Raw genomic sequence first — 22612 nt, forward strand, 5'->3', positions numbered from 1 at the left:
GATCCACACACAGACATACAGAGAGAGAGAGAGAGAGAGAGAGAGTGCGGTATTGATTTTGCTGTCTCCAGGCTGCTGAGAGTGTGTGTATACTCGTGTGTGAGTGTGTGCGTGTGTATAAAAAGGGATTAAGGCCCTCGCTCAGCTGAGATACCATCAGCCATCAACCCTGCGAGTCCGCTTCGGGCTTTCCCGGCTGCCGCATTGTCTATTCTGCTCCGCTATGTGAAAAATGTTGAATATCAACAATGGCTTTCAGTGGTGTATTGTTGAGTTTTTGTATGAACTAATCTTGCCTCAGTGAAAGAGACCTAGGGCTTGGACAAAACGTCTAGAGCCACAGCATTCCTAGCTGGCTCTCCCCTTGAACACTGAGCAGAAGGCTGGGGCTGAGGGAGGCAGAGGAGAGGGGAAGGCAAGGCTGGAAGGAGAGGCAGGGACGGGGAGAGACCGAGGCCGGGGTTGGGAGCTCCGAGGCTGGGTGGTTGGAAGGGAGAAGGCAGGCCCAGGGAGGGGGAATGTGTGAAGGTGTGAGGGCGGGGTGGGCTCAGGAAAGGTGAGGGACAGGGAGGCCAGGATTGAGATGCTATAGCTGGAGGAGGAGGAGGAGGAATGCTAGGCTAACACAGGGAGGTGGAGAGAGAAGGCCAGGTAGGGAAGATGAACAGGGGTTAAAATGATCACCTGCACAGAAATGTGTCAGAAACGACTGAAGAAGAGACAAAAATGAGTCGAGGTTTTGATTTGAGACTGAAAAAGATCAAAATACAGCCAGAGAAGGAGACAGGAGTACGTTTTTTCCCTTTTCCCTCCATGGATGTAATGCTGGTTTGGACAGCGGCCGACGGCCAATCAGACAACAGGACCGTGGGCCTTGTCATAATGACAACCGTGACATCACTGCAAGGTAAGCTGACTGAAAGAATGACTGCCTCTTTATTTATCATCCCTCCTCAGTTCTTATGGTCTCTGTCAATCGTCTCGGAACAAGCCACACCGCGAGAGAGTCCAGGTGTGTGTGCAGATGTGGACTTTGTGAGGCACGTGTGTGTGTGTGTCAGAAGCCATGTAGAGTTCCCATGCAGGGTTTTTTTCCCTGTGTGTGCTGGTGTTTTCATGCAGATTTATCCAGTAGCAAAATGCCAGCGGTGCAGCTCGGAGGGAGGCTTCTGTCTCTGTGTGTGTTCCTCCCTCCTGTCCCGCTGTGCGTGATGAGGCTCCTGCAGGTAGGAGGAGAGAGGAGGAGAGATGGAGCTGGGATGAAGTCGATGGGGATCTTTTCTTACTAGTTGCATCAGATTCTGCCGTCAGATGAGCTGAGAGATGGCAGACAGTCACATCAACAACAGTTGTATCTGTAGTGCTTACCCACCTATAAAGCTGATGCATTCTGCCATCATTCACACAGGGAGCAGGCTGTGACCACAGCCTCCTGTTAGGCAGAGGAGACTTCCACATGCTTTGCTTTAGGGCCCTGCAGCAGTGATTTACCAGAACTTTCAGTCCCAGTAGGAACTTTTCAAGAAACTAAAAGGTTCCTCTTGTTGTTCTCTGCTTTCTGGCTACTGTGCTAAAACTCCATACTACATCATATACAGTCTTTACTATAGCATTGTTCTTTTTAGTTACCTTAATGGATTTACAACGACAAGAAATTTTAATAAAAGTACGACTTTTAGGAATGACCCTCCTAATTTATTGAATGTTTTTTGGGGGGGAAAAATGTGTGTTTGTTGTCTCTCTTTAGTTTCCATTGCATTATGGGAGAATACTGTATACCAACAGTGTTGCCATCCTATGTTATATTTATTACAAGTTATTTCGCCTCTTCAGAATGATCAGCCTTGTCTTATACTCTGCGTCCTCTCCTCACCTGCAGACTGCACTTCAGTTGGAATTATTTTACCAATAAGTTCGGAGAAGATAAAAGCAAAGTCCTTTTATTTTTTTTTCACAATTCTCCCAAGTTGAATTTTTTTTAAAAAGTGTCATTTGAACTTCTTCTCCAGGGAGAGAAACACTCGCAGTGCGGTGGTACTTTTGTTGTGATGGTAACAGTAGCAGTTCCTGACAGTGTTCTTATTGGCACTGTGGGGTCTATAAGGGTCAACCTGCTGTGTGTGTGTCCGGTGTGTGTGTGTGTGTGTGTGTGTGTGTGTGTGTATGTGTGGCAGTTTGGGGTCACTGCCACGGAAACCTAGAATTGAGAGATGGTTGGCTTAACCCCTCACCCCTCAATACACACACGCTCTCTCTCTCTCTCGCACACACACACACACACACGGGCATGTGAACATGAGTGCGGTGTAATCGGCGGCCCCTGGTGATTTGTCCTCTCAGCTTGAAGCCCTGTCAGTCCTCCCGGCTCTCCTCACAATTACAGCCCTGAACTGAACTAGAAAATCTGCTCCAATCTAGCAATTAGTCCCGAGGCCACTGGCTGCGTGTGCTTGTGTGTGTGTGTGTGTGAGCGTGTGTGTTCTTTGTGTTACTATCCTTCTGAGGACACAACAGGAAGACTAAAGTTTGTGAAGCCAAATAATGATCTGTTTGTGCTTCGGACACATCGATATGTCATTATCAGTTTCATATTTTTACCTTCCTGTGATGATTGTAAACAAATTAGTGGACGGTGGAGACGATCGTCGGCCTCACAGCAATGATAGTGTTTCTCTAAATGAAGTCCACTTTCATCCCGAGACCCTGCAGACGGACGGTGCTGCAACTTCTTTGTGTTATTATTTCTTGTCCGTCTCAAACTAAGTGGACAAACTTCAACTTTAGTGCAATAAACACTCAGAGAGCAGCACCGTCTTCCTTTTTGGCTCCACACTGAGAAAGACAGAAGCTGATGAAGGCCACACAGAGTTTGAGTTGCTTTTTAAACATCACTTAGCACTCTTAAGTTACTATTGACGTCATGTAATTATTGGAAAAAAGTTTGTCACTGTAAGACTGATAAGGATGTCAAAATTTTGACATATTTCTCATCGCCCGTCACTTAGTGAAGCAAGGAAGGATTTTGCAAATTGTCTAAGTTCTGTTAGCGTCACGTTACATGTTTTACCTCATGTGCCCTATTTGATCTCAATATTCAGCCTCATGCTTCTATGATTAAGTCTGAGCAACATGTCTAAAGTTTGCACCCGGAAAGGTTCAATTATCCTTATATTCAGCTGTGTTCAGATTTAGGTGATATTTAAGAGGATGCTTCTAATCTATAAGTGCAAGTATTTCTGATTTTGATTCGGATTCTAAACAGAAAAATATTCAATTCAATTTTTGTGAACAGTTTCTGAAAAGTTTGGATGATTTTGGCTGACTCATAATGACTAAGAGTCAGCGATAATCTTCTTAATTTAAGTAAAAGGACAAAATTATTTGGGGTTTTATTCATGAATGAAAGTCAGTTTTATTTTGAAAGGGCAGCAACTTCTTCCTTCAATATTTTGTGCAGAGTTTGTTTATAATTTACTTTTTTTTTTTTTTGCTAATAGAAATAAAAGAACTGTAGTGAAATCCATCCATCATCTATACCACTTATCTTGTGCAGGGTCGTGGGGGGGCTGGAGACGAACCCAGGTGTCATTGGGCGAGACCCTGGACTGATCGGCAGTCAATCACAGGGCTGACACACAACCCTGTTTGCACTGTCAGTTTGAGGAGGGATATTTACTCCTCTGTTACGTTCAGTCTTCTGTGTAGAACGCACAGAAGCGGAATGGTGGACTGAACTCACTCCGCCTCTGAGCCGGCATCGGAGGTAGTACCAGAGGCGAAAACAGCACAGTGTGTGTGTATTTGAAGCACAAGCTGTTTGTCTACACCTCGCGCACGTTTTGCTATGCGGAGCGCTCTGTGAGAACACGCGCTGGGGCGGCTTTACGCAAAGTAAAGTGTAAAGTGACAAAGGCTGCACGACAGCGGAGCTTCGTTACGACGCTGAGGCGCAACCGCCGTGTAAAAAGGGCAGGAGACAGACAACCCTTCACGCCCACATTCACACCTACAGGCAATTCAGAATCACCAATGAACCTAACGAGCATGTCTTTGGACTGTGGGAGGAAGTTGAGCATGCTTGCACACTATTTTAGTCAATAATTTCAGAGAAGTTTGGATGATTTTGGGACTCATATTGTTGAAAGTCAGCGATAATCTTCCTGATTTAGTTAAAAGGACAAACATTATTTGGGGTTTTATTTTTGAGTGCAAATCTGTTTTATCTTGAAAGGACAGAAACTTCTTCCTACAATATTTTGGTGCTGTAAAGTGCAAACATTTAGCATTTGCGTTTATACTGTTTTTGCTAATAGAAATAAAGTAATGTAGTAAATATTTAAAATGTGCAGCTTTGGGCCTTTAACCCTTCAACTGTCAGTATGCAAACTGCTTTAAAACCTGGACTTTTCTGATACTTTTTAACATTAAAGTTTATTTGAACACTATTTCTGATACAAAGTGCGCTCTATAAGTACCACTCATATGCCAAGTGATGGCATTGCCGAGCAGCCTTCCTCGTCCTCATTATAACAACTCCTGACTTCCCCTCGCTGTGACATGTTGTGACCATAAGCCTCTCAATAAAGAGAGTGAAACACAGCCTCAGGTTCAATAGGTTTAAAGTAATCCAGAGTCCTTACAAGTGTGCCAAATCCTAATGAAAGTGCGAGTGTGTGAGGGTGAAGTGGACAGAGGAGAGGAGCGCGGCGTGGTCAGGGCGGGATGCGGTGCCGGGGAGGGAGGAGGGTTTTTCATGGCCGGGGGGAGAGCAGGCCTGACTGGGCAGCGACAGAGACGCTTAGTGCCGCCTGGCTTCCTCCTAAAGACTCGGCCTCCTTTCCCCCCCTCCCGTGTCTCCTCTCTCTCCTCCGCCACCACTCACTCCTTCACTTTCCTCTCTCCTCCTTTTGTCCCATCCCTCCTTCACCCTCCAGTTCCTCCCGCTCGCTCTCTTTTTCTCCCCTCCATTTCTCTCACTTCCTTAGTTTTCTTCCCCCCCCACCTCTCTTCCTCGTCTGGGCCATTACAGACACTCAGCGGCGGGTTTGGGAGGCGGGGGTGGGATGGGGAGATTGAGGGAGGGGGGGGGGGGGGGGGGGGGACAAAAGGCCCTGAGATGCAGCGGTCCGGTGAGAGTGGCTGGCTTTGAAAAGGAGCTGGACGGCGTCTTAATGCAGCGAGTGGACGGACAGACGGAGCAGACTCAGCCCTTTATCCTCGTCCTTTAGCTGATGCCTGTTTTGGCCCCCCAAAAAAAAGCACATCATCCGCCTTGTGCCCTTCCCTCTACGCCTGATGTTTTATCAAACACATTAAGATGTGCTGGAGGGATAGGTGGAGGAGAAGAGGGGAGTGTAGCTGAAGGCCAGACACTTAAGAGGCTGACGGAGGAAACTTTTCCGCTCCCTAAGAGGAGGACACGTGGACGGGGATGGAAAAGTGTGTGTGCATCTCTTTTATTGTACGTTAAGACATTAGCGTCTCACCGTTCCCGCCGTGCAGCTGGGAGAAATATTGACAGAAGTTGGATGCGGCACATTAAGAAGGCTGAAAGTGCTGCTTACACCTTTTACAAAAAAATGCTTTTAAAGATGCAGCTCGGCTAACAAACCCGCCAAAATAAAACGTGCAAGCTTGTATCTTTTTTTTTTTTTTTACATTAGCAACTTTTTTCTTGCAGTTAAGATCAATAAAAAAGTAAGTAATTTAACAAATCCATGACTCTGTGTGACACTAATCTTTATGACACACCATCAAGGACAAACACTTTCCTTCAGAAGCTTCAGCAGTAAACAGATGAGCTGAATGGATTTACTGTCCCGCTCCCGTCTCTTATCAACCTAATTCTCCCACCAATTACGGCAGTCTGTATTCGGCGGTATTATTTTACTCACATGGGAGGGGTCCTTAAATGATATTTTCTGCCCACGTTTATTTACTGGCGTTGGCTGCCTCTTTGTTGTGGGTGGTGTAAGAGTATTATTATGGATTTGGCTCCGAGAGCTTAGCCGGTCTGCGGCTCTGATATCAGCTGGACTTTGATCAAATGCAACAAGCTGGAAATCCACTTTAATCAGCGGCGTTAGTTTACAGACTTCACAGAAAGCACGGCTCAGGGATGTTTCTGAGAAGACACCGACTTATTGACACTTTAATGAAGCTGAAGTTACATGGAAAACAATTTAGGAGATGAATGTTGTAATCTGGATACGAGGCTGTAACGGCAAGCTCTTTGAACAGTCGTGTTTAATGGTATATTACACTTCTTAAGCTTCCGTATCACAGGAACAAACTATTAGCTTCATCAAAGTAGCAGTTTTGCACCTATGGCGATAAGAGAGAGACAGAGATTCAAACTGCTATCAATCACATCCTCAATCTTTTCTATGTTTACTCCATGGATGTATAAGTATCAATTCACACTCAAGTAGGTTAAAGTGCGAGTCTATTGCTAACCCTTTCGGTCACTAAAGCCCCTTTTACACTGCCAGTTCAAGGCGGGATTATTACGCCTCTTTTATGTTGCGTCTTCAATGTAAAACGCAGGGAGGTGGAATTTCGGGGCAAAGTTGTTCTGCCTCTGAGCCGTCATCGAAAGTAGTCACAAAGGCGTAACAGCGTCGGCGCAAACAGCAGACCCGGTGGGGTGTTTGTTTACACTTTTGCGCACGTTTTGCTTCCGCAACGCCAGAACGCTATTTAAAAGTACACACTGGGGCGGCTTTACACCAGCGTTGTATGTTCCATTGTTAAATGGCAAAGGCTGCATGATGGTGGAGCGTCGTTATGGTGCTGTGGAGGAACTGCAGTGTAAAACGGGCTTAACTGTGCGCAGAGATTTTGGTTTGAACCAGGGTTAGTTCTGTGGCATCACAGCAAATGTAAGGGCTTGCATTATTGGGCAAATTTGGTGATAGATTGTAACTTAACATTTATTTAACTATAAATCTTCCAGATTATAATTTTATAGCAGCTATGATCAACGTATACAAGAGGCAGTAATAGGAACGCCTCAAATACTCACTAAAACGGGGTTTGGGCTATCAATGAGTATGCCACTTTACGCACCAAATCTGATACCATCATTTATTAGCTCTCCTGCTCCTGCTTTGTCTCCACTAGCAACTGTTTAAGGGCCCGATCAGACAGAACGTGTTTTAGCAGCTGGGGTCTGATTTGTTGTCATTTTTTTCAATGAGAGGGACGCTTTTTGAGCGCTGCTTTTGTGTTGCAGAGCACCTTGCATTTTAGCGCTCTGAGCGCCTCGAGTTGAAAAAAGTCCAACTCAAAGCAGAAAAGCGCCCAACGTCGTGGCCGTTTTTTCTCATGGTCCAATCAGATGAAATGAGAGGCGGGCCTTCTGTCAGTTTACAATATAACGGTTAGGTTTATGACAGCTATGATTCGGTGGTTGCCTTGACAACAGTAGGGAAAAAAGGCACAGTGAGCTGCTCTGCTCAACAAAAAAAGGCAGTGCGGTGCGCCTCGCGTTTTGCAGGCTGTAAAACGCGCTCTGTCTGATCGGAGCCTAAGAGATGCTAAGGAACAGTGCACTTCCTGTGGAGAGTGTAACGTTAGTCAAAGCAAGAAAAATGTCTGCCATTAGTGTTCTCCAATCACACATGTTTTAGGGTTAACGTAATTCAAACACAAAATAGAGCAGTTTCATTCTATAAACCAGGGATGCTTAGAGATGCATGAACATGGTTTCAGACGGTGAGTTATTGAGATTTTTATTAGATCGTTCAAAGACAAAGTGAATTGTCTTTAAATCTTACATGTTGATGCTTAACAAATACATTTATATCAGAGGTATAAATTCTGTAGCATTTCACAGATATGTGTTGGGCCGCGGCCGTGGAGGCGTCACATTGTCCTGCCTGCAGCCATGTATTATAGAGCATTAGACCTCAGCGTGTGTGCACATTAGCACACGCACAGATAGACCATCAAACAAAGAGGTTAGAAGAGATGAGAGGATGGTTTTACTGCACAACAATGGGTTTATAAGGCTTAGACTGATCTGCAGCATACCTACGACAACAGCCAAAAACACACACACACACGCGCACACACAGATGCAGGCATGTACATGTATGCATGCAGCAAACCCAATCAACCTGAATGTGCCAACAAGTTACACACACACACACACATAGAGGCAGAAAAACCAAATCCGGCTAGCCCTCTCCAAGTCCGGCCAAGTCCATCTACAGTAGACACACGCACACACACACGCGGCTCAGTCTTACTGGGGGGCTAAGCTGTGTGGTCACATACGTGTGTGTGTGTGTGTGTGTGTGTGTGTGTGTGTGTGTGTGTGTGTTCGTGTTAAATGGGACGTTGGCCTGAGTGTCACTGGGTTTTGGCTATTGGGTGGTGTGTGCGTGTGTGTGTGTGCTCACCGCGGTCAGTACTGAGGCCTCTCCCTGCGGTTGGGGAGAGCGGATGGAGGGATGGAGGGATGGAGAGGCAGAGAGAGAGAGAGAAAGAGGATTAGAGTGATATGGAGACAAAGAACAACAATAGTTTGTCACATTTTGTCAGAGAGGATTTTATGGAAAAGCTGATTTGGAGCCACCAACAAACAACGATCGGAAATATGGGATTTATGACTAAATCAGTTTGAGAATGTGCAGGAAGTTTAACAGCGCCTAAGTGTGTGTGATACTTTCCACGCAAACTTGATCAAACGCTGTAACAGAAGTACGTTTCAATAGTTGAACATGATCATAAAGTTATGTGTGAGCATTTCCTTCATGTTGTCTTCAATACTAACTAGTTTGTACGTATTACTGTTAGTCAAAGCTTAATATGAGGTTTGTACATCACATGATTGACACTTCCTGCTGTGTAAACATGCTTCCCATTAACACTAGAAGTCAGTGTAGGGAGACATCCACATGTGTCGTCTCTCTCACTGCAGGTGTTTCAAATGACTCAAAGCTGCTGCTGGTTTTAAAAGTTCATCTGGTGAGTGTGATAGCACAAAACCAAAATGAAAACGTATACAATGTCCACGGCAGAACAAATGCACATGAACGCAGGTTTGAAGCAGAGGTCAGGTAATGTCTGTATTGTAGGTCCGACATTGCTGTTGACGTGTTTTATGTTAGATTAGTTTGCACCGAGCTGTATGGCTCTTTTGCACTTTTGCCCAAGGCAAAATTTAAAGTATAACTTATCTTGTCTTAGCTTAACATTATAAGTCAGCGATCCAGCTGATGATGTAGAGACATCAGACCATCAGACTCCACTAGCACCATATTTCTGTTCCTTTGGTGCTCTTCTATTTACATATAGGACTCAACTGTTTTAATCCCCACTGTTCAAAGTTTGAAGGATCAACAATAAAATAGTTTCTTGTGACAGGCTGAACATTTTGGTACTTTTCTTCTTGAAGCAAAGATTTCTTAAACATGCATGTTCCTGTTGGCTGCTGCTTCTTTCTTCTACTTCAGTTTTTTTGTATTTGTCTTCTTCAGTTTCTTCTTCTTCTTCTTCTTCTTCAGTTTTTTTGTATTTGTCTTCTTCAGTTTCTTCTTCTTCTTCTTCTTCAGTTTTTTTGTATTTGTCTTCTTCAGTTTTTTTGTATTTGTCTTCTTCAGTTTCTTCTTCTTCAGTTTTTTTGTATTTGTCTTCTTCAGTTTCTTCTTCTTCTTCTTCAGTTTTTTTGTATTTGTTCTTCTTCTTCAGTTTCTTCTTCTTCTTCTTCTTCTTCTTCTTCTTCAGTTGCTTCTTCTTCTTCTCCTTCTCCTCTGCTCCTGGTTTGTGAATGTAGCAGACTTCATGCAAGACTCAGCACGGCAATCCAGCAATGTGCAATAAATAGTATCACATAATAGTCACTTTATACGGTAATATAGGTTTATTTGAACATGTTGCAGTTAGTCACCTCAGTTTCAAGTGTCACCTTAAAAACTTAAAGACCTCCGAGGTCAAAAGACATTTTTATTTAATAATTGATCTACATAAAAAGTTATTCACCATCGTAGCCCAAAACATTTTAGACCTAAAACAGCAGAATTGTTGCAAAATGAATGTTAAGACCTTCTTTAAAAACATTTGAGAATTGTGTGAATGTGGAGTTTTTGCCAGCTAATAAAAATAAATAATAAAAATCCAGCTTGTAAAGACAAAAATATCTACTTCTACCTTTTGTACATGAATTTAACTCGTGTTTAATGTCGGCCTTGAAAGGGGAGTCGGTGTATCATGTTGGTAAATGTTGCAGAAAAATGTGTAAAAACTTGCTGTAGAATATATTTCCTCTGCACCCCTGCTGACATTTAAATGAACCAAATACACATCAGTAAGTTGATCAAATAACTGTTGCAGGATCATTCCTCTTTTGCCCCTCTGCTTGCTAAATAAGTCATTACTGCAGCATCGACGCCTCTGATATTTAAGCTACTTTCATCCACAGTTTTAGAGAAATGTCGCCACGCCGGCAGGCAGCGGGAGCTCTCAGACTCAGGCGGCGTGAGGCGAGGAAACAGCAGGATGGGTTTGAAGTGAATGAAATGATTTAATGTTTCAGAGCCGGCCTCGCCCCTGGGGAATGGAACGATATGGGCTCCTAATTGACACCAGGTCAACTGCTTCCCTCTCACACACAAACACACACTGCTCTCTGTTTCACACTGTCTCACACACACACACACACACACACACACACACACACATTACAGTCTCGCCAGCAGCCGGACCAGTCCGAGCTGGCCGGTGACGGACAAACAAAGGCCTGTGCTGTCTGACTATAATGATGGATGACCAGCAGGCTCATATTTTATAGGGATTTCACAGGAGTCAGGCCGTTCCCAGGCCGAGCTACAAGTCAATAGCCTTCTATGAGGATTCCCGAAATGTCCGAGACGACATGTTCAGGAAATGTTGAAAAAGAGGAGAAATGTTTTCTGATTTTATTAGGCCTGAATCAGCCATTGATGGAGCAGACGTTAATGACAGCTCAATGTGATTAGCACGATGTGGAATGTTTTATTTTTGTCGCTATAAGCTGACTGAGCGAACCCCGGTGGTCGTTACTGTTCATGTTTACAGTGTGTGGACACGTTGTGTGCAGCAGTGAAAGTGTGTTTTTGTGCTGTGATACTTTTTTATTGAGTAAATCTGACTTAGTCTGTTGTTGATTCCTGAAGTCTTGCTCAAACAGAAACAGAAGATATGTTTCGGTCCTGTCTCGGGCTGTCATCTGAAATGTACAGAGCTAAGTTTGTTTGGAGCTGTAGTTGAAGACAAGATCGACAGATGGAGAGCGGCCAAGTGTCGTACAAGTAGTAGCGGTTGTAGCTTGCATATTTGGGGCTAATCTACATCCTTGACACACCGTTACACAGACCTCTCCTCTCTCGTGTTGAACCCTCGCTAACAATAGCTCCCGGCTCAAACAGGTCTGGACCCGGGTCTTGGCCTTCAGTGAAGGAAGGACACTCAGGGGGGTGAAAAGCCTTCCACTTCAAAATGACCTTTCAGTTGCAAATGTCTGGTCGCTGGTGGCAGCGATGTTGGTGGCAGCGCTCTGGATTTTAATGGATGTTTTATGTGTTTCAACCAGTTTTGCCTTGCTGTGGGTCGAACACTGTGACGAAATCTGTGTGATCTGCTGCATTGTTTTGCGTTGGGCCATCATATCTTATACCTGAGTGGATCCAAGTGAACCTGCAGTCAGCTTCTATCCAGGATGTGACAGGATCATAACAGGATGAATCTCTGTTTGACTATGGCAGCTTGGAGGAGCATTGACCACTGCCACTGACTCTGCTCTGACTGTCCTCTGGTCCCTTTTGGTCGGGTTGAATTGAAACTTTGTTAACATCAGACAGTCAGGTTTGGTTTAGGCTCTTAATGTTAGGGAAACCTCTTGGGTACGTTTAAATGTTAAAGGGTAAATGGACTGTACTTATAGAGCTTTTCTAGTCTTTGCGACCACTCAAAGCTGCCTTTACACTTCATGTCACATTCACCCATTCACACACTGATGGCAGAGGCTGCTACGTAAAGTGCCCAACTGTCAATCAGTCATCACAGTCACACCCGTTGGGGTATGAATGCCCAAGGACACTTCGACATGTAGCCTGAGGGAGCTGGGGATCGAACCGTCGACCTTCCGATTGAAAGACGACCAACTCTGTTTAAACATTAACCTGATATCTCCTCCTGGTTTTAAACGGGACTTGGACCCCAGTGGTCTTGATGAAGGTCGGACGTTGTTTGGCGCATCCATCGCCCCGGAGCAACGACCCAAAGGGACTTTCTTGGTCCATCTATCTCGCAAGGTTTCTCTGAGCTGCTAATATCGCTGTGGATGGGTTTAAGTTGGCTTACATGCATCTCATGGAGACTCTGAAGACACTTTGTGCGTTGGTATTTGATGCCTTGGGACTGGTTTTCCAATGGGAAGACCTATGGGAAGTTAAGTTGCAAGTCAGGCCCCTCACCCCGACAGAAGTGGGGCCTGTTCGACGAGTCGCAGGGCAACTTCTCCCTTGGTGGAGGTCTTAGTGGTGATCAGGCCGTCTATCACCATCTATTGTCCAGTGTAGACACATGTTCTGTACTGAACCATAAACAACTAATCCCAAAGAAGCAACTGTTTGACCTTTGTGAGTTCTACATATTCAAACTGGGGCCTGACTCGTCCAGCCAGCAAAGGAGCAACGCCTACGAGAGCTACCTTACAAATCTGCTGAAGTAAAGAGTCCCGCAGATGGAAGCCGTGACACGCGGAGACAGGAGTGCAGGTGTCAGAGGCGACACCACCAGATGATCACCTCCCTCCATGACATTTCCAACCCTTCCATTTTTTTTTTCACGCGCAGCAAGAAAACACGTCTCGCACATGTGAGCAGCGCGCCGACGACATCTAATCAGATGCCAGAGGAGACGATGGTGTCAGGGGCGAAGAGAAAACACACTGATTCCCCACCGGCTGTATTGTCACTAAACGCCGCTCCTCTCTATGGACTGTAAATGATTTAATTTGAGCGCCAGATGTGGCGTTTAGATTCTCGTTGAAGGAGACAGAGGGAGGAAGGAGAGAGAGAGAGAGGGGAGGGAGAGAGAATGAGGAAATGACAGGAAGGAGAGGAACAGCTTGGCAGACCGACAGCCAACAGCAGCCCGGGCACTTGACAGAGCTCTCAAACACCATGATTGTGTGTGTGTGTGTGTGTGTGTGTGTGTGCGTGTGTGTGTGTGTGTGTGTTTTCTCCACTTGTGTATCATGACAGCTGAATGAAAATCAATCTGCTTCTACATCTGCCATCTTGAGTGTCGGGGCGCGCAGATGGGCCTTCCCTGTCACACTGAGCTAGCTGGCAGCCGACCAACTCAGGTCTTTCCACCTCTTCTTTCCTCTCGTTTCCAATCTCACCCTCTTCTTCTCGTCCCTCCTTCTTCCTCCTCTCCTCTCCTCTCCCCCGGTCTCTTCTTCGCTAATCAGATGCCAGGCTCTGAAGAGGACTTTTTTTATTTTTTTCCCTGCGTTGACGTCTCCAAGTCACTCTGACAGCAGATGTTTGGGGCCTTTTCGAAGCTGCAATCTGGGCTCTAATCACCCTCATTGACGGCTCCGAGGGCCCCTGTTGCAGCGCTGAATGGCAAATTAAAGCGTTTTTAGATAACGTCGGTAATTGGCTAAATCGTTTATAAGCCCGGAGATCACACTTTTAATCTGCAGCCTAACATGACGGATCATGAAGCCGAGACGGATCTCGTGCGGGTGTGTGTTTTGTGGCACATTTCCTTGCCCCTCCAACCCCGTTTTTTGGTTCCCTTCCTGATGTTTTACAGTAAGTTTGATGCTTAATGATTTGCCCATCAGATTAACAAACACTAATCGTTCTCCCGGCTGCGGTTTGTCTCCGTGTCAGGCATCCCCGCTATCCTCTCTCCTCTCTCGTCTCTCATCTCCCGAGCCCATCTCATCTCTGGCATTAACTCCATTAGCCTGGTAATTGGCTCTTAAAGCAGCGGCCGCAGACTCCGAAGGCCACTTAATGTCCATCTCCTTCCCTCCCTTCTCCTCTCTGCTCTCCAGTCGATCATCTACCTTCCTCAGTAAATAGCATTAACTAGTCCCGCATAGAAATCTGAGGCCATATTAGTGTTATCCTCCCCTCTCAGCCTATTGCCAGGCTTATGAGTCCCGATCGTAGGAGATGATATGGCTAAGTGGATATTTTTTTTCTCACATCACTCCAAAATGGGGCTCCAAATAACCCCCAACTGTCACAGATGAATATGTAAATTCTGCATATGGAGGTCTCCCTCCGTTTTCTAAACCGAGCCAGAGAAACTAAATCTGTATTTAAAAGATGTGGATGTGGAAATTCAGCTCATCACCGCAGCCCGCCCCCCCTCAACGCCGGCTTCGCTTTTCATTTCCTCACAGAAGATGAAATAAAATGTGACGGCATTTCTCTCCGCCGTGGAAATCCAGACTGTTGAGGCAAATAGTTTCCATCCTGTGTTCTTTCAGGAGGCTCAGAGATCCTCAGGTTCAGAGCCCGGCGCACTGTTTCATTTTACTTTACGCTAAGACGAGAGGTCAGTCTGTGTTTGGTTATTTTATGATTTGTTTAATTACACTCGAGCTTTTACTCCCCGGCTCAGAAGAACAGAATCTCTCCAGGAGTCAGGCTTCATTCTGATTGATTTCTGAACTGTGTCCTGACTGGATAAAAGTTGGTGGAAGAACACGAAAACCTTTCGATAAAATTTTGAAATTGGTATAACATTTTTTTGGGCTCTAGTTATCTTAATATTTTATTTAAAAGCAGATCGACACTTTATAGGAATCAATTCAGCACCGAACAAAAGGAAAAGACACTGGGGAGAAGTTTGTCTGGTGTGTGCTGTGACTGTAGAAGCCGTCGTTGGGGTCAGGAGGCCCCACTGGATCAAGATAAATCTGAAAGATAGAAAAACAATTACAGAGATTTCTCTCCTGCATGAACTTATTTTCATTTTCTTCCTGATTTTGTTTTATGTGAAATAAGAAACTGGTTGTTACTCAAAAGTTTCAATGAAAGATTCACCGATAAAATCTCCTGGTCATTTGCAACTCGTGACGGGGATAGAGGACAGTGGATAGAAAGAGTGGGGATGACACGAGGCAAAGGGCCCGCCGCACTGAGGACTGTAGCTTCTCTACATGGGCCGCCCATTTTCCCATCTCTTGAGGAATATTGCATTACATTGTGATATTAGGTTGTTACATTACATTGGTTTTCTTTGACTGTTACCTCGTGCATTTAGAGTTTTCAGTTTCGCTCGTTTAATGATTTCTGTATATATTCACTGCACGTTTTCTTCTGGAATGTTTACAAGACAGGTTTCCTGAAGTTAAAAAATGAAGAGAGCACTCCAAATGTTCCTTAAATCAGCACCTCTCTCTTCATGTCATGGCCAGCCCAATCCAGATGTGACCCATTGAAAACCTCCTGAATGTGATCAAGAGGAAGATGGACGATCAGAAGCCATCGAACAAAGATGAGCTGGCCGTGACAGACTGGTGGAGAGCTGTTTCTTTTCCTTATTCGAGCTCTGATCTTTTTATCTTAACAAGTCGTCATTATCTGCAAATTAAAGACCTCAGTGAGAATATTTTATGTGAAAGTAGTGAGAAATGTTACACAAACACAAACCTATAAATAGAAGAAGCAGAGAAAAACACATTTATGCTGTGCTCTTATATTTTATCCGGAGCTGTATTTACTGATGTTTTTGTATCCCGCACATTTTGCTCTGGAATGTTTACAAGACAGGTTCCCTGAAGTGAAGTGGCCGCGTATAATCACATCAGGATTTCTGTCTTCATCGTGAAGATGATGAAGCTGTATAAACTAAGCGATGCTGTAATTCACTTCCAAACGATGAGCTGATATGCAGGAAAAAATGAAGAGACCACTTGTCAGACTTTGAATAATACCAAGAAAACACGTTTAAACAACAGAACACTGATGTTTCAACTTCAGAAGAGTTCACTAATCAATAACTGGTGGAATAACTTGACAGCTTTCATGCATCTCTGCATGCTCTCCACCAGTCTGTCACATGGCTGCTGGGTGACGTTAGGCCGCTCTTGGAGCAGCTCAGCTTTGTTCGACAGCTTGTGATCGTCCATCTTCCTCTTGATCACATTCAGGGGGTTTTCAGTGGGTCACATCTGGATTGGTCTGACCATGACATGTAGAGAGAGATGCTGATTTGAGGAACATTTGGAGTGCTCTCTTCAGTCTGTACATACAGCAGCTGTGAGGCCAGTAAACGTGCACACTGTTCCTTTCAGAAACCTTGGACTGAACTCACTGCAGCGTCTCCGTGCAGCTCCGTGCTTATTGTTTAGATTAATGACTTTCCGACAGCATCGGGGTTTTAACGCTGATGGATCTGACAGCAACATCAGGCCTAAAGACAAACAAGCCCGTCACTTAGCGCATGTTCGATACCGAGGCTACCCACAAGAAGCATTTCTCTTGTTGTTTACACTCTCTGATGATTCTCTAATCCTTAAATGTTTTTTTTCTTGTTGTAAAGCCTCTCTATCTGCTGTTTGAAAACCTCGCTGTCTCATCTGAGGGATTTCAGAAACAGAGTAATTAGTTAGCGATAGACGAGCTGTTGGTGTGAAATGATAGCTGCCACCACCCTCCACCCCCCCCTACACCCCGAGAGAGAGACAAATCAATCAATAACCTGCTGATTTATTTCACGTCCTTATCGTCTAATTTAATTGCTGGCTCTTTTGTATCTGTGGAGTTGTGGGGGAGGCGGCGGTTGGCTGGCGTTGAGGGGGAAGATAAATAAGAGGAGGGTGGAGGGATGTTGCAGAAGTGAAGAAGGAAAAGAAGCGGCAAGTTTTGTTTTGTGCCCCGTGTTGTTTTCCCCGTCCATGCGTGCCGACGGTAGCTTGCGAGGAGGCGTTTCGGGACACAGCTCTGCGCGACGGCCTCGGCGGTGTGTTTACTGCTGCAACACTGCCTCCATTGGCTCTAAACACACACACAAACACACACAGGTTGCGGGAGAGAAAGACAGGGAAGAGCAATCCTTCTACAAATTATCAGCAAGAAAAAATTTAATTAGCAATATAAATGCCAGGCGGAGTACATTATGTGCAATTGTCTTGCTATCTTTCCAGAAATTAGTCTTTTAAAATGAATTTGCTGTATTAATCATCTCCTGAAATATTTTTTGATCACTGAATTAATAGTTTTGCGTTGGGGGGCCGTGTTTTTTTTAGGTATTCATTGACATAGGTGATTGCCTCTTAATTATGACAGCGTCCTCCTCCTATCCGCGCCTATTAATTCCTGTGTTGTGGCGTCGCGGCAGCCCGCTGCCTGGCCCTGTATCTACTAATTACTTCTCTAATTGAATTTGCTCTCTGTTGCCAGGCTGTTTTTTAAGTGGCTGTTTGTTGCCGGGGCCTCATTGTGTCTTTGTGTGACAGCTAGCTGCTCGCTGCCTCGCTGACGGGAATAGGATGCACACACACTCTCTCTCTCTCTCTCTCTCGCTCTCTCAGTATTCATGTCTCTCCTTCTGTATCATTACCTATACCTCCCAGACCTATGTAGTGTTTCCAGCATAAATGAAGGAGGGAAATTAATTAATGAGAGCCGGTGAAACAATTACACGCCCCTCCCCACCCGCCGCTGCCCACCGCCCTGCTGTCATTGGTTCAAGCCTCTGTAGGATTGTTGTGACTGAGAGCCCGCCGCTCTTCACCCGCCAGTACAAGATGGCACGTCTTTGGCAGGATGATAAACGGCATACAGGCGAGTTATTTAGCTCCTTTTCCATCAAAACACACACTCATCAGGCCTCTGCCGGATGTTGACGTTAATCTGGCTTGACATTAAACCTCTGCGTCTAATGGTTTTTGTGCTGCGGTGTCTAGATTAAATGAGAAACCTGTTGTCTGTAAGCTAATGGTCTTTTATTAAAGTTATACACTTATTAAGAAATAGCAACGCTTTTACATCCAAGGCTGTCTAATAGCTACTCTTTGTCCATTGGTGACTCATGCAGATTCATAAGGTGAGACTTGCTGAGCTTTCAACCCGAGTTCATTTCGTTTTCTTCCTTTGCTACATGTTGTGAACAGAAACGGGTCTGTTTAATTAAGTTTATGAGAATATCACGGTGAATAATAAAAATAAGGACTTCAACCCTGGTCTCCTGCATTGTTTCATCTATCCATCGCTCTCGATTGTCACCCCGAGTGGACTTAATCTGCGTGTTCTTAAAGGAGCCAGTTGCCACAGCTTTGAGCATCTAATATTGCTGCAGATGGGTTAACATCTAAGCTACTTGAGCCCATGAGGAACTTGACAACTTGGGAATAAATTTGGGTTTAACTATGGCACAAAATCACCGTATTGTACAGACAGGTGACAAATGATAGGACAAACTTTAAGACATTACAAATGCAGATGCCTCCTCAGATTCATTGGTACAATCAGGGTTTCTATTTTTTTTTTAATCTGTACCGGTCCACGAGTCCTGGAAGCTTCCAATGTTACAGAAAAATGGGTGAAATTACGATCAAATATTATCTGCATTTATTTAGCTTAAAAACAATTGATAGGCAGGCGATATCCAGGGCGAATTGTCCCTAACTGTTGCACTTTCAACCTGCGGATGAGTCGTGCATGAGACAGCCATCACTCTGTCACTGTAAACAAGGACTCCCGTCTACAGTTCAGTTCATACACTTCTCTGAACTGAGATGTAAACAGCAGAACAACATGTCTCGTGCTCAAATGACCACTTACTGCGCCACGTCCGCACTGTCCATATGCATGTGCACTCTTTCTCTCCCTGGGTAGGTGCAGTTCGTTACACATACACATATTAATCAATATATATTAATCGGGATATATTTCACTGAAATCCCTGATGACGACTTTGCAGGCTGTGGAGAAATTCAAGCCTCCATATAGCCGCAGAGCGCTGTCATCACAGCGCTGGCTGTGGTTCGGATGGCTGGTTTAGCATATTCCCGAAGCACTGAGGGGACGGAGTTATAATGAATCAGTCATTTTTGTTTTTGTTTCACCGGACATTATGACCGGGGGATTTTAATGTGTCGGACTTCAGCAGATTTTACTGGTAAAAAAAACAGCAATTATCTGATAACGGAAACCTTGGGTCCAATTAAGCAACATAGAGACATGTTTAAAATGCTCTGCAGGTCTGTGGCTCAGTGAAAAAGTGGGTTGTCTCTCAATTGAAAGGTTGGCGGGTCGATCCCCAGCTCCTGCAGTCTACACGTTGAAGTGTCTTTGGAAAAGACACTGAAACCCGTAATTGCTCCTGAAGGCATAGCCATCGGTGTGTGACTGTGTGTGAAAGGGTGAATGTGACATGAAGTGTAAAAGTGCTTTAAGTGGTCTGGAGACTATAAAAGCGCTATGTAAGTGCAGTCCATTTACCATTTCCATTTATATCCTGATGATAGTGGTCTCCTCCAGGATGACAATGCCCCCATCCTTTGAGCACGAGGGGACACTGAAAGGTTCACTGAATATGAAAATCATACTATGATTCACAACTCTGGGAAACTTTGCAGGCCCCAGATGTGAACCCTGTGGAACACCCATTGGAGATTTTGGACCGATATTTCCAATAATGCTCTGGACCACAGCTAATGAGGCCATATCTTTGGATGAATGGTGAATGTATGTACTTTGGTGTTGATTTTTTGCGGTATAGCAGGAGCAGATTGCTCGTAAAAAAAAACTGCTTTCACAAACAACCTTTATGGCCATATTTTTTGGAGGATGGTCTTGTTTCAAGGCTCGTCTTTGACCAAAAATTGCAAACTGTGTCCCTGTATTCTAGAGCCAATCGAAAAGACGAAACCTTTTGGGGGTCTAAAACTCCAGCCCAGGAGCTAAATCTAGTCCCTGGTTTCTATGTTGGAAATGCAGACAAAGCTCCATTTTTGCATTGGTAAAGAGACAAGTACCTTAGCTCAAGCATGGAATTACATGAATGTAATGGACATAAATATAAGCAACCAATTGTTTTAGAAACAAAGACAGATATTAAAGCTTGTTGCAAGTTATTTCTGTGTTGTTGAGTCGCCAACAGTGACGTAAAAGAAGATGTGTACTGGAGACAAACACTCTTGGGCAGCCAATAAGTCATGTAGCCAACTACAGCACTATAACAGAAGCTTAGAAAGACATCAACACATTTTTCTTTGGTCGGACAAACAGATCAGGCTGGTCAGATCAGGGCAGATGCACCGATATAGTTTATAACGCACATATCTGTGAGCTAATTTTGACCCATCTGCAGCCATAGTGGACGACAAGACACCAAAAGGTACCTTGAAAATGACGCCAAACAGACGCTATCTTTTGAGTCTGTTTGAGACATAAACTTGGGGGTTGAGATACAGCGGCACTATTTAAAACCAGGAACAAAAGACCGCTAGACTTTGATAGGGTTTCACGTGTAAAAAATGGGGCGTAACTCGGACGTCATCCCCCCTGTTGTAGCAGGATAGGTTGCACAGCTCTATTATTTGTACGAAATGACCACGTGTTCTCTTTCTCTGTTCAGTAAGAACCCCAAACTTTTGGCTGTTGCAGGTTGTCAACCGAGATTACTCCTATCAATATGGACCCATCTTAGCCAAACCCTGCTCCTTACCTCCAAATTCTTACCATCTCCTCCATCCTTCAATCCCTCATTCCCTTCATCCTCACCCCTTCAGCCGTCTTTGTGAAACTTTCTCTCCTCTTCTCTCTCTTGATATTGATCCCCTCTCTGCCTCTCCGTCCATCCATTCATCTCTCCTCCTCACCTCCTCCTCTCTCCCTTTATTGATCCCTCCCTCCCTCCCTCTCTCTCTCTCTCTCTCCCTCTCTCTCTCTCTGCTTGCTGCTATCTGGCTCGGCCTTTGTCTTCTTATCGAGGTTTTCAGGGTTTATTCTGGCTGCTGTTATTGACAGGCCTCTCGCTCCACGGCCAACTAATGCATCCCTAATCCCACCTTTGTTACGCAGGAATGTTCTCTCTCTCTAAGACACACACTCGCACACACACTCGCACTTTATACCAACGCATAAGTGTGTGTAAGGTAAAAAGGGGCCATGAGGATGTTGATCCCAGCTTTCGTTTGGTTGCGAAAGCCATCTATCAATCAAAAAAGGGCCTGATTTCTGTGTGTATTTGTGTGTGTGTGTGTGTGGGGGTCTTGAGTGACAGGCCGAATCGCGGCTGAGGACGTTTGATAAGCTTGTATTGTCGGTCGACGGTCCCCCCCCCCGCCTCCCTCCACACCTCCACCTCGATAAGAAATACATTCGACTAGAGCTGATAACGGTGTCAGGAGCGGCAAAGCCCCACTCTAAAGACACACACACACACACACACATACACTCATGCAACGCCACGGGAGAGGTGTCTTTCTTCAAACACCTTGGCTGTAAATGATACTCTCAACAAACAGCGACGACAACACCACTCAGGAAGGAGCAGATACCGTTTCCGTGTGTGTGTGTGTGTTTGTTGTGAGAACGATGTGCGATATGGCTGGAGGATACGCTATAGGCTTATTGAATGAGGTCTTAGTGATAGCACCACCTTGTGTGTGTGTGTGTGTGTGTGTTGTGAACAGCGCAGAAAGAATACAGTAATAGGCTTAGAGCGGCTGAGGCAGAGTGTCAGACTTAAAAAACACACTGCGCTCAAAGACTGACTGACAGCTGTCTGTGTGTGTGTGAGCGTTAATGTGCGTGCGCGTGCAACAAGCTTTCACATTCATAAGTTGTTGTGCATGTTCGTCCTCGTGTATAACAGGCTCGACATCAGATCTTTGCCTCACTGCTTTTAGACGTATTATTTGAAAGGTCATCATTGGGCGAGTGAACTTGTAGCCGACGAGTTAAACGTACTCCATCTCCGAGTAAAGGAATGTCTTTGTTTCGAGTACAAACCTTGTCACCGAGTCGAGAAAGGTCACCGCCATGAGCGGAGGCATCATCACTCTGACACAAAAGGTCACCACCAGCAGTGACTAAAATGTAAATGCAGCCTCATGAACAGAAACTTTTTTCTATCGCTCTCAAGACCCGCTTCAAATCGGAAATGTTCCCCTGGTGTTTTAAAGACGTGACTTTGTTATAATTGAGTCCAAACGTTAGCATGGAGGTGCTTCGTTTGCTTTAGTTATGCTATTTTAGCGCCTTTTCATTTGTCAATTGTCAACCTACCAGCTGCATTGCATCCAAGCCACATGCGGAGGTACTGAGGCCTAACTGATGCAGAGAGCTGGTTTAGTTTTGGGGAGAGGATCGTCCTATGATGTGACCACCAGAGTAACTTTTGACTTAAACATTTAAGAAGATATTTTTATCTGATTCAATAAAGACTTTTTATAAGGCATCAAATGTTACGTTTCAACCTGATGAGATGTGAGGGAAACACTGTAGACTTGTCGTGGTTAGTTCTGACCATCTGATTGGACAAGAGGCATTCCATGAGTGGACATAGAGTGGATATAGAGAACAACATCACTGGGACTTTTCACTCTGTGTATCACTCCGCCTCAGCCAGGAGTTCTGAATAC

At 44.8% G+C, this 22612-nt stretch overlaps 1 long non-coding RNA gene across 3 annotated transcripts in view; it reads left to right on the forward strand.

Moving 5' to 3' along the window:
* The first annotated feature begins 364 nt into the window (after positions 1 to 364).
* LOC138606924 (uncharacterized) overlaps positions 365 to 22612 on the forward strand; it is a 93180-nt gene continuing 70932 nt past the window's right edge. For all 3 annotated transcript variants that reach the window (XR_011309384.1, XR_011309382.1, XR_011309383.1), the window contains exon 1: positions 365 to 907. This is a non-coding gene — a long non-coding RNA (uncharacterized lncRNA). The remainder of the gene's footprint in view (positions 908 to 22612) is intronic.

This window comes from Semicossyphus pulcher, unplaced genomic scaffold, assembly GCF_022749685.1.
Source record: "Semicossyphus pulcher isolate SPU_LCO1_2020_fin unplaced genomic scaffold, fSemPul1.0.p SCAF_4, whole genome shotgun sequence".
Taxonomy (NCBI): Eukaryota; Metazoa; Chordata; class Actinopteri; order Labriformes; family Labridae; genus Semicossyphus; species Semicossyphus pulcher.